Raw genomic sequence first — 15,562 nt, 5'->3', positions numbered from 1 at the left:
CAATTCAAATACAGATGAATGAATGTTTGCAGGATCTGTAAACGTGTGGTTGAAGAAAATAGACATGTACGGTAGATATGAAGTGACTTATTTATAGGCTAGCCCTTCAGGGAAAAGCAATTCTAGATCTTTAACACATGCTGGTTATTCTAACTGCCAAAGGAAGAAGTTTGAGATTATTAAAAAGACTAAGAGCCTGCTGGTAGATTCCGCCCCCCCCCCCCCCCCCCCCCCCCCGTTCGAATCCTTGCTTGGATTTTAAGAGCAGAGCTGACTTGCATGTTGTCTGGTTTCCACTAAGCTATCCTAAAATCACTGTAAATGCTTTGATATTTTGTCCAGCTCGACAATCCTAGCTGGTCCATATTATCTATTTGACCCTATTTTCATTGGAAGTTCAGTAGTGGACATCTTAATTTTTCATATATCTTGAATGTTTATTATTCAGTTTGCTGTAGTAAAAAAGAATTGCCACATATATGATTTCAAAAGCTTGTTTTACTTAAAACTTTCCAGCATTACGTTAACCTAGTGCATAATAATATTTCTAGCCTGGAATAAATTTTCAGTTTAGGAAAAGGAATGTCTTCAATTGGAATATTTTCAACCTAAAAAAAAATTCTGTATTTGCTACAGAAGCAAGCTTTGTGGTTATACAGTCATTTTCTAATTTAATGAAAATACTTTTCTCTTGTATTGCTGTATGAGATCTATGCAAATTAGGCTATTGGGTTATAAAAAGAAAATATTTGAGGCTGATTCTATGCAGTACAAAGCCAGAGAAAAACCAAACACATTCCTAGATGATTTTTTTTGTCCAGTCTTTCAAATGCCTTTAAGTCCTACTTTTATTTAAGGCAGGAAAATATTGCGTCGAACTATTCATTTCCCTTTAGCATTGAATTTACTAGGTATTTGGTACACTGATAGGCATTATAAGCTGTGTACATTCTGACTGTGTGCTATTATGTAGTAAATTATGTGGGAGAAGTTAGTTGGAGTGCAACTGTCTCCAAGGGGGAAAAGGATTCTTGCTTACGAGCTGGCAGGCCTCATCGAGAGGGCTTTAAACTAGATTTGAAGGGGGAAGGGGATAAAACCAGGCTCGCTAGAGATGAACCTAGGGGTGGCGTGCTGAAGTTGGGGGTGAAATCGATAGCCCAGCTCAAGTGCATCTACACCAATGCACGCAGCATGGGCACCAAACAGGAGGAGCTGGAAGCCATTGTGCAGCAGGACAGCTATGATGTAGTTGCCATCACAGAAACATGGTGGGATGCTTCTCATGACTGGAGTGCTGCAATGGATGGCTATAAGCTCTTCCGAAGGGGTAGGCAAGGAAGGAGAGGTGGTGGGGTGGCTCTGTATGTTAGGGAGAGTTTTGATCATATAGAAGTCAACGATTGTGAAGACCAAGTTGAGTGCTTATGGGTAAGGATGAGGGGGAAGGCCAACAAGGCAGATATCCTGCTGGGTGTCTGTTATAGACCACCCAACCAGGATGAAGAGGCAGATGAAACATTCTATAAACGACTGGCAGCAGTCTCGCATTCGTTGGCCCTTGTTCTTGTGGGGGACTTCAACCTACCGGACATCTGCTGGAGGTATAACACGGCAGAGAGGAAACAATCTGGGAGGTTCCTGGAGTGTGTGGAGGATAACTTCCTGACACAGCTGGTGAGTGAGCCCACCAGGGGAGGTGCCTTGCTGGACCTGCTGTTTACGAACAGAGAAGGACTGGTGGGAGATGTGGTGGTTGGAGGCTGTCTTGGGCTTAGCGACCACAACATGATAGAATTCTCAATTCTGAGTGAAGTAAGGAGAGCAGTCAGCAAAACTGCCACCATGGACTTCCAGAGGGCAGACTTTGGCCTGTTCAGGTCACTGGTTGAGAGTCCCTTGGGAGACAGTCCTGAAGGACAAAAGGGTCCAGGAAGGCTGGACAGTCTTCAGGAAGGAAATCTTAAAGACGCAGGAGCAGGCGGTCCCCATGTGCTGTAAGAAGAGCTGGCAGGGAAGGCAACCGGCCTGGCTGAACAGGGAGATTTTGCTGGGACTCAGGAGAAAAAGGAGAGTTTATCACCTCTGGAAGAAGGGGCAGGCAACTCACGAAGAGTACAAGGATCTCGTTAGGTCAAGCAGGGACAAAATTAGAAAGGCAAAAGCCCAGCTAGAGCTCAGTCTGGCACAGTCGTAAAGGATAACAAAAAATGCTTCTACAAATATATTAACAAGAAGAGAGGCAGGAGATTCTCCATCCCCTACTGGATATGGCAGGGAACATTGTCTCCAAGGATGAGGACAAGGCTGAGGTACTTAATGCCTTCTTTGCCTCAGTCTTTAATAGCCAGTCCAGGTATCCACAGGGTATTCAGGCCCCTGAGCTGGAAGATGGGGATGGAGAGCACAATAACCTGCCCATAATCCAGGAGGAAGCAGTTAAGGACCTGTTAAGCCACCTGGACACCCACAAGTCTATGGGGCCTGATGGGATCCACCTGAGAGTTCTGAGAGAGCTGGCAAAGGAGCTTGCCAAGCCACTCTCCATCATTTATCAGCAGTCCTGGTTAACAGGGGAGGTCTCAGAAGACTGGAGGCTTGCCAGTGTGACAAGACAATGTGACAATGATGCCCACCTACAAGAACAGCCGGAAGGAGGATCCCAGGAACTGTCAGCCTGACCTCCATACCGGGGAAGATCATGGAGCGGTTCATCCTGAGAGCGCTCATGGGGCATGTGAAGGACAACCAAGGGATCAGGCCTAGCCAGCATGGGTTCATGAAAGGCAGGTCCTGCTTGACCAACCTGATTTCCTTCAGATTGAGGGAAAGACTGTGGATGTTGTCTACCTGGACTTTAGTAAAGCCTTCAACAGCGTCTCCCACAGCATTCTCCTGGAGAAACTGGCGGCTCGTGGCTTAGACAGGTTTACTCTTGGCTGGGTAAAGAACTGGCTGGATGGCCAAGCCCAGAGAGTTGTGGTGAATGGCGTTAAATCCGGCTGGCGGCCGGTCACAAGCGGTGTTCCCCAGGGGGCTCAGTTCTGGGGCCGGTCTTGTTCAATATCTTTATAGATGATCTGGATGAGGGAATCGAGTGCTCCCTCAGTAAGTTTGCAGATGACAGCAAGTTGGGTGGGCGTGTGGATCTGCTGGAGGGTAGGAGGGCTCTGCAGAGGGATCTGGACAGGCTGGATCAATGGGCTGAGGTCAACTGTATGAGGTTTAATAAGGCCAAGTGCCGGGTCCTGCACTTCGGTCACAAACAACCCCATGCAACGCTACAGGCTTGGGGAGGAGTGGCTGGAGAGCTGCCCGGCGGAAAGGGACCTGGGGGTGCTGGTTGACAGCCGGCTGAATATGAGCCGGCAGTGTGCCCAGGTGGCCAAGAAGGCCAACAGCGTCCTGGCCTGTATCAGCAATAGTGTGGCCAGCAGGAGTAGGGAAGTGATCGTGTCCCTGTACTTGGCACTGGTGAGGCCGCACCTTGAATCCTGTGTTCAGTTTTGGGCCCCTCACTACAAGAAGGACATTGAGGTGCTGGAGCGTGTCCAGAGAAGGGCAACGAAGCTGGTGAGGGGTCTGGGGCACAAGTCTTATGAGGAGCAGCTGAGGGAACTGGGGTTGTTCAGTCTGGAGAAGAGGAGGCTGAGGGGAGATCTTATCGCTCTCTACAACTACCTGAAAGGGGGTTGTGGTGACGAGGGTGTTGGTCTCTTCTCCCAAGTAACCAGCAATAGGACGAGAGGAAATGGCTTCAAGTTGCGCCAGGGGAGGTTTAGATTGGATATTAGGAAAAACTTCTTCACCGAGAGAGTGGTCAAGCATTGGAACAGGCTGCCCAGAGAGGTGGTGGAGTCGCCATCTCTGGAAGTATTAAAACGTGTGGATGTGGCGCTTGGAGACATGGTTTAGTGGGCATGGTGGCGTTGGGTTAATGGTTGGACTTGATGATCTTGAAGGTCCTTTCCAACCTTAGTGATTCTGTGATTCAACTAGCATTTTAAAATACTAAGTTTTTACTTACTAATTTAAGATTTGGTTTTCAATTGTTTTCAAGTGTGCCAAATACAAGCCATTTGTGTTGAAATGTTTTATTTTTATGGATAACCTAACTGTAGTAGCTTGACTTCGAAACACTTCAGTATATTATAAGCCTGTATATATTTTTTTTTTCATCTGTAAAATATAGATGTCCGGGTAGATTTCAGATGCTGATGGCACAATTGGTATCTAGTGTTACCATGCAGCTCTGATTTGACTTATTTATACTATTAGAATACCTTTTTTAAAATTCTAATTTCTGATACTAGCAGTAATAAAGGAAATGAGGATTGTTAAGGTTATGGTGTTAACACCAAGTCCCTGTTTCTGGACTGTTCTAATGCTACAATAGTAGCAGTAATCATAAAAATAGACTTGTTTCCTTTTTTCACATTCATAATTGCACACACAAAGCAGTGTGTATGACTTGAACATGCAGGAGGTAGTGGTGGAGATTTTAACATCATGTTTACATCTTTTGAAAGTATTTTTGTGCATAGATGACAACCTTATTGCCCTACAGCTCTCCTGTGAATACATTTTGGCTCATGGCTGTTTTCCATTCCTGAGACTCAAGTGTCTTTACTTCAGGCCTGAGTATATTATTTTGCTCCAAAAATAGGTTGATGAAGAGAGGGGAAAAATGTCATTAGAAGTTTAACGGCTTTTCAAATTTTGAAAAGAACTAATTTAATTTGGCAAGAACCCTGATTAACATGCATCACAAGCTGTAGCATGAAAGAATTACCTGTTATTACATAAAAATAACTATTAACAATCCTTCTGAACAGGAAATGAAGAATCAGGAAAAAATAACCTTCAGTAAAATGTTGCTTGTATCTCTGCAGGAGAGTTTCTTCCTAGAGGAAGCACTATCTGCACCCTGACAGCATAATCTGAGCAGTTAATCAGTCCTTTGCTTTCCATAGGTGGCAAAAATTTCTGAACCATGTGAATGGGTTTTTGCCAGTGATGACCAACACTCAAATTCCTCTGTCTGCCTTTTTGCTCTTACATGGTCATTATTTGAACTATTTGATCTCTTTTGCCCATAGATGCTGCTATGAAGATTTCCAGGTCATTGCTGAGATTATGTGAGCTAATTAAAAAAATATATTTATATAATCTCCACCAAAAAAGCAATAAAAATTGTTTAGGCAATACATCTCCTTGGCTTTTGAGTCTCTTCGCTTTTTTTCCACATTCTAGCTCTTCATGAGTGATAGGTCTTACTGCTTTGAGCTGACTCTTCTAAACAGAAACCCAGGTAAGAGCTGACTGGTTTTTCCTTTCATTATGCTCAGGTGCCAAGACAATGAAAATATTGTTTTACTTGTAAATGATCACATTACTGTTTTCTCATCCATATAAACCTTAGAATCACTGAAGACTAAACAGACTATGAACGTGCTTTCAATATATAATTAATAATGTACTCAGGAGAATAAGGACTGCAGTTCTTGCTATTTTTTAAGCAAGAGAAAGATGTAAATTTGATTCAGCATTGATTTTTGGAGGAGTGCGTTCCTTTGACTCGGTAACAATTTAAAGTAAGATGGTTTAATGTAATGTCATTGTTTGTACATGATAAGAGAAAATACAGTATAGACATGAGAACACAAAGATGGAAAGACTTCATGGTAGCTGGATAACATCAGCTTGCTACCTAATATACAGTATAGAGTGTTACCTGAAGGTGTTGAACTGAGTAAGAGAGGAACAAAAACTTCAGTAAGGACTAATGAAGATGGTAAAGTATTAAATATACTTAGGCTAAATATAGATTAACAAAATATATGCATTTTTCACCCCTGTAAGATCATCCTTCTTTGGAATGATGAATGAATTTCTAGTCAATTGTGACAGTCTCTGCAACACTTAAAACAGGTTTGTGAGATTCTTCATTAATCTTTACTGATGCATGTTACTCAAAATAGCACTAGCCTTTTTTTGTAGCATGCTTTAAAGTTTGCTCCTGCAAACGCTCTGGCCCTAGTCTATCAAAATACTTAAAGTGTATGAACTCAGTTAATTATACATTTTCTCAGTGCTGAAGCACATTTGATCAGTTTGATGACTTACCATGGCAGCCAGAGGAATTACCCTGTGGAAGACCAAACCTTTGTTAACCAAAGTGACCACCGGAATGCCACGTACTTTATGTGGAACACTATCGTGTCTGTTTAGTTGGCTATTGATAGAAAGCAAAGGGAAATAAAGCAGTTTATTTGATTCTTTCTGATTCTGTTCACTTGATCAAGTATATAATTTGTTTTGCTTCAGCTATTATGAATCCTGGTTTCAATCAGCACTTGGTGAAAAATTAGAGCTTTATGCTGTGTTTCTTTGGGGAACAAAGGTGAGCATTTTTTGGAATGACAGAATCAACATGTGAACAAGCAACTCTAGACACCAAAACTAAGACTGGTCATAACTTTTTTTTTAATATAATCATTATATAGCTGTCTTTGATCACCTCCTCAAATCATATCTAACCCTTTTTAAAAGCCTGAAACTTTGAATAGATTTTATGTATGGACTCATTTGGCAGAACTTGGGCAAATCATCTCCTTTTACAAAATGTGGGACTTAGAAAGTGGAAAAAATGTGCAGGAATTTAAATGACACTTTTATATAAGAATGCTTTTAAAAAAGTTAATTACAAACATTTCTTGTTTATATAATACTCTTGAAGATCTAGTTTGTGAGATCCTTCTGTGAAAGGTCAGGAGGTTACTCAGAAATTAAGTATAGCTTTTCAGGACTGGTTGTATTTTATAAAGTTTTTTCTGAAGTGCCAAATGACATTGAAAGTTCAGATGGCTTGAATGTTCCGTTTCAGAGAGATGGAAAATAATACTAGTTGATTCGATTCAATATTGTCTGGATTCATTGAATTACATATATTATCTTGGCATAATATCTGTAATTGTAGCCAAATAGTCTGTCAAGAGAAAATAGTTGTTTACAAGCGTTGTCTTAAAATTGCTTCACAGCTTTTAAGTATTTTCTCAGGACTAAGTAAACAGTAACTGTTAAGACAGAGCTGAGGTTTTAAAGCATCATTAGAAGATTGTTCATACTTTTGCAGACAATCATTTCTGCCAACATTAAATTTAAACTGACCTCTTTTTGATACTTCCTCTATATCCATCAACAGTTTTTAATATCTGGATACATTGGACTGGATATTCCTATTATGGGTTTTACATTGTACTGGTTTTACAGTATGATGAAGAGTCAGAATTATTTGCCTTATTATAGTATTTCAGCTTCAGATTTATTTCTGGCTCATAATTAGCCAACTGAAAAAATATTGCAGATAACAGCTGCCAACTGCAGCATCCTAAAATAATAAAAGATACAAATTTAACGTGCTTGCCTTCAGTGTATATCCTTACTGATGGAAAGAAACAGGATTCTCATCCTGTTTCCATGATTGATTCAAAATTGACAGTTTTGCCCCAAAAGAAATGCTTATATACACACAATCAGAAATCAGTCTATATCTTCTACTGTTTATACCTTAGTTTTACGGTTGTACAGCATTTCAGTAATTGCATGCAAGTATCCCAATCTGTTTCTTTGCTAGGGCAGGAAGATTGTATTTAGGTGTTCACTCCAGGATATCTATATCTGTGTAAATATTTTAATCCTGTGACACTTGCTAACTGTTACGTAGATTCTGTATGCTTTTCTGGGAGCAATAGTATCCATGTATGTGTATTTATGTACTTAAGTCTTAATGCCATTTATTTGGGCTATGGTACAGAGTGCTTATATGGCACTTTTGAGCTAATAATCTAGGGAGGCAGTTTGCGATTTGCAGATTAATAGATATCTAAGTTAATAGAAGGTGATGATTAGCACTTCTTGAAAGCTGGCACATACAGTTCGGTTCACCTTTGCTGGGATGTGAAGTAACCAAATAGTTACGCAGCAGGTCCTTTGAAGTGGCATCTGGATGTCCTCGCTATGCACGGAGAATACAGTAAGCTCCCATGTAAGGCTCTAAATAGCTTAGAGACTGTCTTTAGGAGATGATTCTGTCTTGAGCCCTGCAATTTCCATGTGAGCTGAGATGCTCAAGTTTGATGTATTTGTGTAAACGGTGTTTAAAGTTGAGACTTTTCAATTTAGTAATTCATTAACAAGACCCTCCAACTTGACGTAGCCAGAGTATATTACCTCCCAGAGCTATTTTCTTACTCTGACTTCACAAGAGAGAGAGAGCTAGGAAGCTGGTTTTATGAGTGGATGAAATGTCAACGGGGAGTGCCACCACAATATTGCCAAAAGCTTGTCCTCTGGCACAGACGACGCTTCGCTTCTCTGCACAGTTATGTCCAAAGCACCTACAGCTTACCAGACGAATATCATTTGTTCTATCAAATGTAAAATGAAGTAATGCCAATTTCTAAGTGTGTTATATTTTTTAAAGTTTTTTTAAAGGGAAAACTGATGCAGGTGTAAAATTCAGGTCTGTAATAGCTCTGTTCATTGACCGAAATGCTCTGGCTATGGTGGGCGGGGTGTACAAATGAATGGATGTGTATATTAAATGTACTTCTTTCCACTTGGATACACAAAGTTTGTTTCCTCTTCAGATAAATTTTGGGTGAGGCATGCAGGTCTTAATCACAGAGGTGTCTAATGAATTGTCTTTGAGAGGTTTTATGTGCCTAAACTGAACTGCGTAAAGCAGGACTTCAGTTTTCAGCTTCATGCCTACTTTGTCTTCTCTGTAACAGAGGTACAGGATGTTGAAGGACCCCACATCAGATGACAGTAAGGGTTAACTCTGCTTTAGTGAAAGCTAGCTTCCTTCTTCGTGACTGAACAGATTTCGGACTCCCAGAATGATACGCTGGGCCACTGCCAAAATTTCTGTGGGTTTTGGCGAGGCCAGAGCTTGCACACTGACCGGCACTGCTGTCTCACACAACAGCTCTCGCCGGTTTGTGCTGGTTGCTCAGTGCATGCATAAACCAAAACCAGTCTGTTCTGGAAGTAGGAAAATATAAGTGGCCACGTGAGCATTAACTTTAGGTCCTCAATCAACTAATTTTGCCCGTATGTCCATCAGATTAGCAGAGATTAAGCAGCAACTCTAAACCATCATTATTCATTGCAAGGAAATTCTTTCTTCCTGACTCTTCTAATTTGCTTATTTTCTCTGGGCACGTGTGCCTCCCAGAGTCATGTTACTAAGTAGACTGATACTCAAAAATTACAGAGGTATTGTTAAAGACTTTGTGCAATTTTTTAGCTGAAAATGCAGTATTAGAGCTTCCCTGCTTGCTGTTATAATTGAACTTGTGCTTTTATGAGAATTGGATCCTGTGCATGAAACAGCATAGCCTTTGATATAGAAATATCAGTATGTAAATTGAAGCTTGCATGCCTTTTATGCCTTTTGTGTGTTGGTAGAAAATTCATAACAAATTAGCTAATTAAAAAAAAAACAAAGACTTTGTTCAAAAACACTTTTATCGCTAGGCGTGTCTGAAATTCAGCAGTGCAGAAAATCGGGTGCAGGCTGTTGTGCTTTATTGCAAATGCTGACAGTTGTCTCTGTAATCTGGAACATAGGAAAGGGCAGCTTGACTTTTTCCAGAATCATGTTAACCGTTGATGATTACCATATCTTGCAAACATCTGCATGTCTTGGCTTTGACGTACTTCTCAGAATGAGCACCAGCTTTGTTAGATATTTTCTGGCCTTTGGTACACGTTGAAGTTTCTCTTGCTGTCTCTTATTTCATGTCTTGCTGGAGCAGTATTCTGCACTACTTGCCCCACCTCTGTGGCAACCAGTTCATAGTTTCAGTCATCCTGGGAAGGATTTGGTTTTCTCCAAACCATCCGCTTCTCTCAGCCCCCACCCTTTCCTCTTTCCATCTTCCATTGCTTTTGAGAAGGGAGCGCAGCCTTTCACTGGAGGGTTTGTGGTAGAGGTGTGTAAGAATCCCTACCACCTGTAGTGTTTGCAGGTTGACATGTTGTTGTTTGTGTCACCCACGCATCTATGGTACTCATCGGAAATATTTCAGATTTTAGGTTCTTGAGCCTATCAAGATCCATCTGGTGAAATAATCTCCTTCCACTCTCTTATGGGTGAGTCATGGCTTGTGACAAGCAGATACACCATGCGGTGGATCATTTTCCGTTTACCTCCTTGCAGGTAGGTAATAGTCGCTGTGGTAACCATATTAAAAAGTTATCATTTGCCAACAGTTACCCCACAGTGGTATTAGAGGTTTCCACTGTTTTCCCTTAACTCAGAATACACAGTATCTGTGGTAACGATGTGGTAATGTTTGGCAAATGTGGACTTTTTTAATTGCTTCAACTGGAGGCCTGGAAAGATGTTAGCTCATCAGATTGCATGCATAGAATTGAAGTTTGGCCACAGATGAGTTCAGGAAAAATGATTGCTCAGTAAAAACCAGAATTGTTTTCTTCAGAATTGAAAAGATGTTCCTGCTTTTTTTTTTTTTAATGTTTATCTCCTCTTCAAGATAGTTTTAAAAAAGGTTTTTCTAGTTGTTTATACGGTTTGGCTAGGCAGTGGACTGAGACCATGTGTAACAAGGTGTATCTGCTGGTCTAGACTTGGCAGGATCTCTCTGGGTGTGCATTTTGAAAGGGCAGTCACCTGATTGGAATATTTATTTGATTTGGTTTTTCCTACAATGTCACTCACAGCAGCACAGTAAGCTTAGCACAGGGTCTTGCAATACCCTTGGTGCTCCCCTGAGCCTGCACGAAACACCAAACAGCATTTTGTGGGCTTGTTCGCTATATCCTTGTGACGAGCTTGACGCTAATAAAGGATACCAAATACTATATGAATTCTCAAGGGGATTTGGGTTTTTGTGTCAGGGTACTAAGATTTGTGGTTGTCTTTAAAGACTTATGGCTGCAGGACAGACTATAGGTGAGCCTCAGGTAAAGTTTAAGTTTATTAATTACTGCTTATTCTTGTCAGCCAATGATCCATGATGCTGCAGGTGATATTGGCTGGATTGGTAGCATATTTAATTATTGCTGAAGTTGAAATTAATTCCTGTAAACAGTGGAATAATATTGATATATATTTATTTCACATGACACTACCAGATGCTCTACACAGCATACCCATTTCTTGGCTCTGTTTATTAGTAAGGCAGATAATTGCTTCAAGCAGTCTTGAGTAGAGAGGAGCCTAAACATACTTTTTCCAGAACAAAATACTGTTTTAGTTTCAGTTAAGAGAGAATGTTTCCTGATGTGTTTTACTAGAAAAATAGCAGCATCTACAGGCTGAACAGACTAATCCCAAATCAGAGTCTCACTGTAGAGGAGATTCTCAATCTATTTGATGGATTCCCCACTCTTCCACTTTTTGCAGATGCTAGCTGTTTTCATTTCCAGCGGCATTAAAGTTGCTGCAAATGTATTTTTTGTATTCCTGATACCACTTTCCTATATGAGTAATTGCTGGCAGGGGAGAAAGTCTGTGGAGTATCATTTCAGTTACTGGAAATGTTGGAACCCTCAAACTGTTCAGATATAGCCCCCAAATCTGTAAGATAGTAATAAAACTTTCAATCTCCTCTACTTGCAAGATTTGCTGCTTATGTATCATTAAACTATAAGTAGCTTGCTTCTTTAATTCCTTTCTTCTGCAGCTTCAGCTGTTCTTCCCTTTGCCCTCCTCCCAGTCCCCTGCCATTATTTTCAGGATATACAAAAATTAGCCCAGCATCATACTTTTCTGAGCTGACTCAGATCCCTGAGTTTGGCAATCATTTGCAAGGCTCCGCTCCAGAGATGTCGAGAGCAGTGCCACATTCATGAGTCCTGGATGTTGCTATGGTGCTGATACTGAAAAACGAAAAACATAAGAGGGCAGAGGAGCTTGGGAAAAATTGTAGTAGAGTATAAATGCTTTTTAAAATAGATTTTTATCAAAACATAAACATCAGCATAAATTCAACTCTTCACCTCATTCATCACCTAATATGTAACCTGAAATACCGCTGTCTTTGGGATTTTTTTTGTCAATCTTTTCCTGAACTGCGGGATTCTGGAGGGCAGGAGTTAAAGCCTTTGCTCTCAGTGTTCTCACCAAACGTTGGTAGATATAGGAAGGGTTTCCCTTTACTGCCTATGTGCCATGTCAATTATTTGAAGTGTTGTACCTTATGAATTAAATATTATAGTGAAGTGTATTACAGATTACAGGCACAAGATTTGAATGTATTTTCCCATAATTTAATTTTCCTGCAGAATGGCTACCGGTTAAGAATTGGAGAACTGTGTTTAATATGCATTCACTACAGTAGTCTATCTCCCCAGTCCCATTTCATACTGTTAAAAGCTAATGCCCGTACCTTAAAACAAGTATCTCTAAAATCCATATATCTGTATTTAGACATATGCAAAATTGTGGTTTTGTTTGCATTGGTAGTCATTGTTGACCTAGCAGTATAACAATAAAAGTGAGTGCTCTTGGTGATTATAAAACAGTTCCGAAAGCGGGGACCTGAGCAACCTTCTAGCTCGCTTGCCCCAATCACCTGTCCTTCGCTGCACTGCTCTGAAAGAAGCCAGCCCATCCTGATTGTTTCTGGCATTGCACAGACAATAAGGACATCTATTAGAAGAAAAGCATAACATGCACAATAAATAAAAAGAAATTTTCAAAAACACTTCAGAGACTTTGGAATTTGTGAGCAATGGCACGTTTGCATTGCCTGGAAGTTGCTATGGGTACTGATGTTGAAAAGCCAAACACACAGAAGGCAGACCTTAGGGACATAAGTCGCATTTAAAATCCTACAAGAATTAGTGTTCTTTAAGTCTGCTTGGATGCTTTTGAAAAATCATCCCTCAAAAGGATTCTTTGCCTAAGAGCTCTCCAGGTTCATGCTGTCAGCAGCACCGCTGTGATTTAACCAGTCCTACTTCTGCTTTAACTTATCCAAAAAAACATTCCTTCTAAAAGACCTGAAAGCTCCTTGGTTTCCTCTATCAGCCCTTTACTTTGTTGCTCTTGTAGCATGGATCAGAGAATTAAGTGAAACATGTGCTCAGCAGCTATGTGGTTCCTTCTTTCCTTCCCATTCTTTGCATGCTATCTGCTAGGACTCTGTCTTTTTGAGGCAGGTATTTTATTTTTGTACAGCTGAAACAACCATCTCACTGGTATATTAGCATTGTTGAAGCAGGTAGCAGTTAAGCTGTAGCTGTCTCATGTAGTGCACTCCGCATGTCCACAGCATTGCAAATATTTAATAAACCTGTTAATAATACATTCCAAACCATACTGAGAGGCTGTGGAGATTCATCAGGATTTATGCTACCTGTGGTGCTAACGAATTCTGTTGACAGTACACACTGAGACACGCACGTAAGCATGCACTCAATTTTAAAATATATACATAATTTCTGATTTGTAATAGCAGTGTTGTACATTAGGAGAGAACATTTTCAAAGGATTATTCTCCTCCTTGAAGGGATAAATGCTCTTGACTTTCAGTCTTGTGCCTTTTTGTATTCTGGCGCATGTTGTAATCAACCAGCAGCATATTCTTTTTCACATCTTCTTGTTTGGATAGCAGTGGACAGCACAGAATTCATTAAAATCAAACTGCCAAATGCTGATGGAATATAATGAGCCTATGGCTCACGTGGTGTGTTTTTTTCCTGTAAGGTGTGGTATGTTGTGTATTATACTAAGCTGTGTATATGTAGAGGAGTTCTGGTGGCTGTCCGTCTTACTTGGCAAACTGTCTAGGGTGAGCATCTTATTCTAAAACCATGTTAATACAGTTAGAGAAAACAAATCTTACTTGGGTGTTGTGAATTTATGCAGCAAGGATATCCCCCATGATTTTTTAAAAGCAGATTGATTTTACTCTGCCACTCCCTCTGAGCTGGCTGAAAGCACTGTGCCCAGCCTAGGACAGCTTTACACACAGACTTAAGGGACTGTAGTAACGAAGCCAACATGGATTTCAGCTAGTCCAGAATACGAGCAAAGTGAGCTCACTCAGTCTGCACAATATTCTGGGACATCCCTAAGCCAGTGTATCAGTATTGTTTTTTGGAATGATTTCACTGGCTTCTTGCTAGAGGTCCATTACCTCCTCTTAACTGGTTGAGAAGAGGATCTCAACTGAGTAGGTACATGTCACTCAGAAAACATTCCAGGATCCACTGTCGGGATCTTTTGTCTTGACCTACCACACAAATAGCCTCACTTCAGAGAAGGCTCCAGAGAGACCTTATAGCAGCCTTCCAGTACCTGAAGGGGGACTACAAGAAAGCTGAAGAGGGACTTTTTACAAGGGCATGTAGTGACAGGACAAGGGGTAATGGCTTTAAACTGAAAGAGGGTAGATTTAGATGAGATACAAGGAAGGAATTATTCACTATGACGGTGGTGAGGCACTGGAACAGGTTGCCCAGAGAAGTTGTGGGTGCCCCATCACTGGAAGTGTTCAAGGTCAGGTTGGATGGGGCTTTGAGCAACATGGTCTAGTGGAAGATGTCCCTGCCCGTGGCAGGTGCTTGGAACTAGATGATCTTTAAGGTCCCTTCCAACCCAAACCATTGTATGATCAGGCACTGCATCTTTTCAAAGTAAAACAGAAGGAAAGTGGTGAACATTCAGGTTGCATAACTAATCTTGAGAAAGAGGAATTTCAAAAAGTGAGATTGAATGCAGCCCTGTTGTGGTGTACGCTCCTGAGCGAGAGAACAAATATTGTGTTTTGCCAGTCTGTTATTTCCTTTGCTTAGGATGACAAACTTTTAACAATATGTATCATTCTTTTTAATTTCAAATGAAGGAAAGGAAAAAAAAAAAAAAAAGCCAGAATGGAGAGCTTTTACCCATGGAGAGCAGGGCTTTGAGGTTGTTCTGTTATGCAAGAAGCTTTGAAGGAATAAAGCAAGTTTCATAATCTGCAACATTCTCTGGAAGAGCCTGAGAGGGGTGAACCTGAGGAAATGAACTAAGTTTCTACCTATTAGAAAGGTGGAATTTGGGAGTATCTCGTTATAATTCCAGAAACGTTGCTTTCATTTTCAAAAATTCTATAGTAACCCTTTTACAGCTGTTATCTCAACATTGTTTTCTCAAAGTATTTTGATGTCTGGAAGCACATGCCTAAAATATTTTCTTTATTTTAGTAGAAGAGTTGTGGCAAATACGGAAGGATGGAAGTAGTAGAGGTAGCTGAAAAAAGTAAGAGGCGTTTGAAGATGTATATTCTGACAGCAGATTCTCAAATTCAGATCTTACAAATACAGTAATATGGTTTACATATGTGAATAACCCAGAGTACACTTTAAGAAACAGTGGTATATTAAATGGGATATTTGAACATGGTTACATAATAAGCATCTTCTAGCTCTCAGAGTTTGCTTTCTTAAAAAAAAACTCAAACAAACCAACCAAAAACCAACACAAAAGATTTTCTAATTTTCAAGTGATATATTTCTTTGCTGACTTTAATTCCTAAAT

General features: G+C 40.5%; 1 protein-coding gene across 1 annotated transcript in view; it reads left to right on the top strand.

Annotated features, from left to right (window-relative positions):
- LCLAT1 (lysocardiolipin acyltransferase 1) overlaps positions 1-15,562 on the top strand; it is a gene marked incomplete at both ends in the record, with an annotated part of 86,506 nt that overhangs the window by 33,770 nt on the left and 37,174 nt on the right. The window lies entirely within an intron of this gene.

The sequence above is a fragment of the Phaethon aethereus genome, assembly GCF_964289735.1.
Source record: "Phaethon aethereus genome assembly, chromosome: 3".
NCBI lineage: Eukaryota > Metazoa > Chordata > Aves > Phaethontiformes > Phaethontidae > Phaethon > Phaethon aethereus.
Note: the sequence above shows the minus strand (reverse complement) of the source record. Positions and strands in the feature narration are given on the sequence as shown.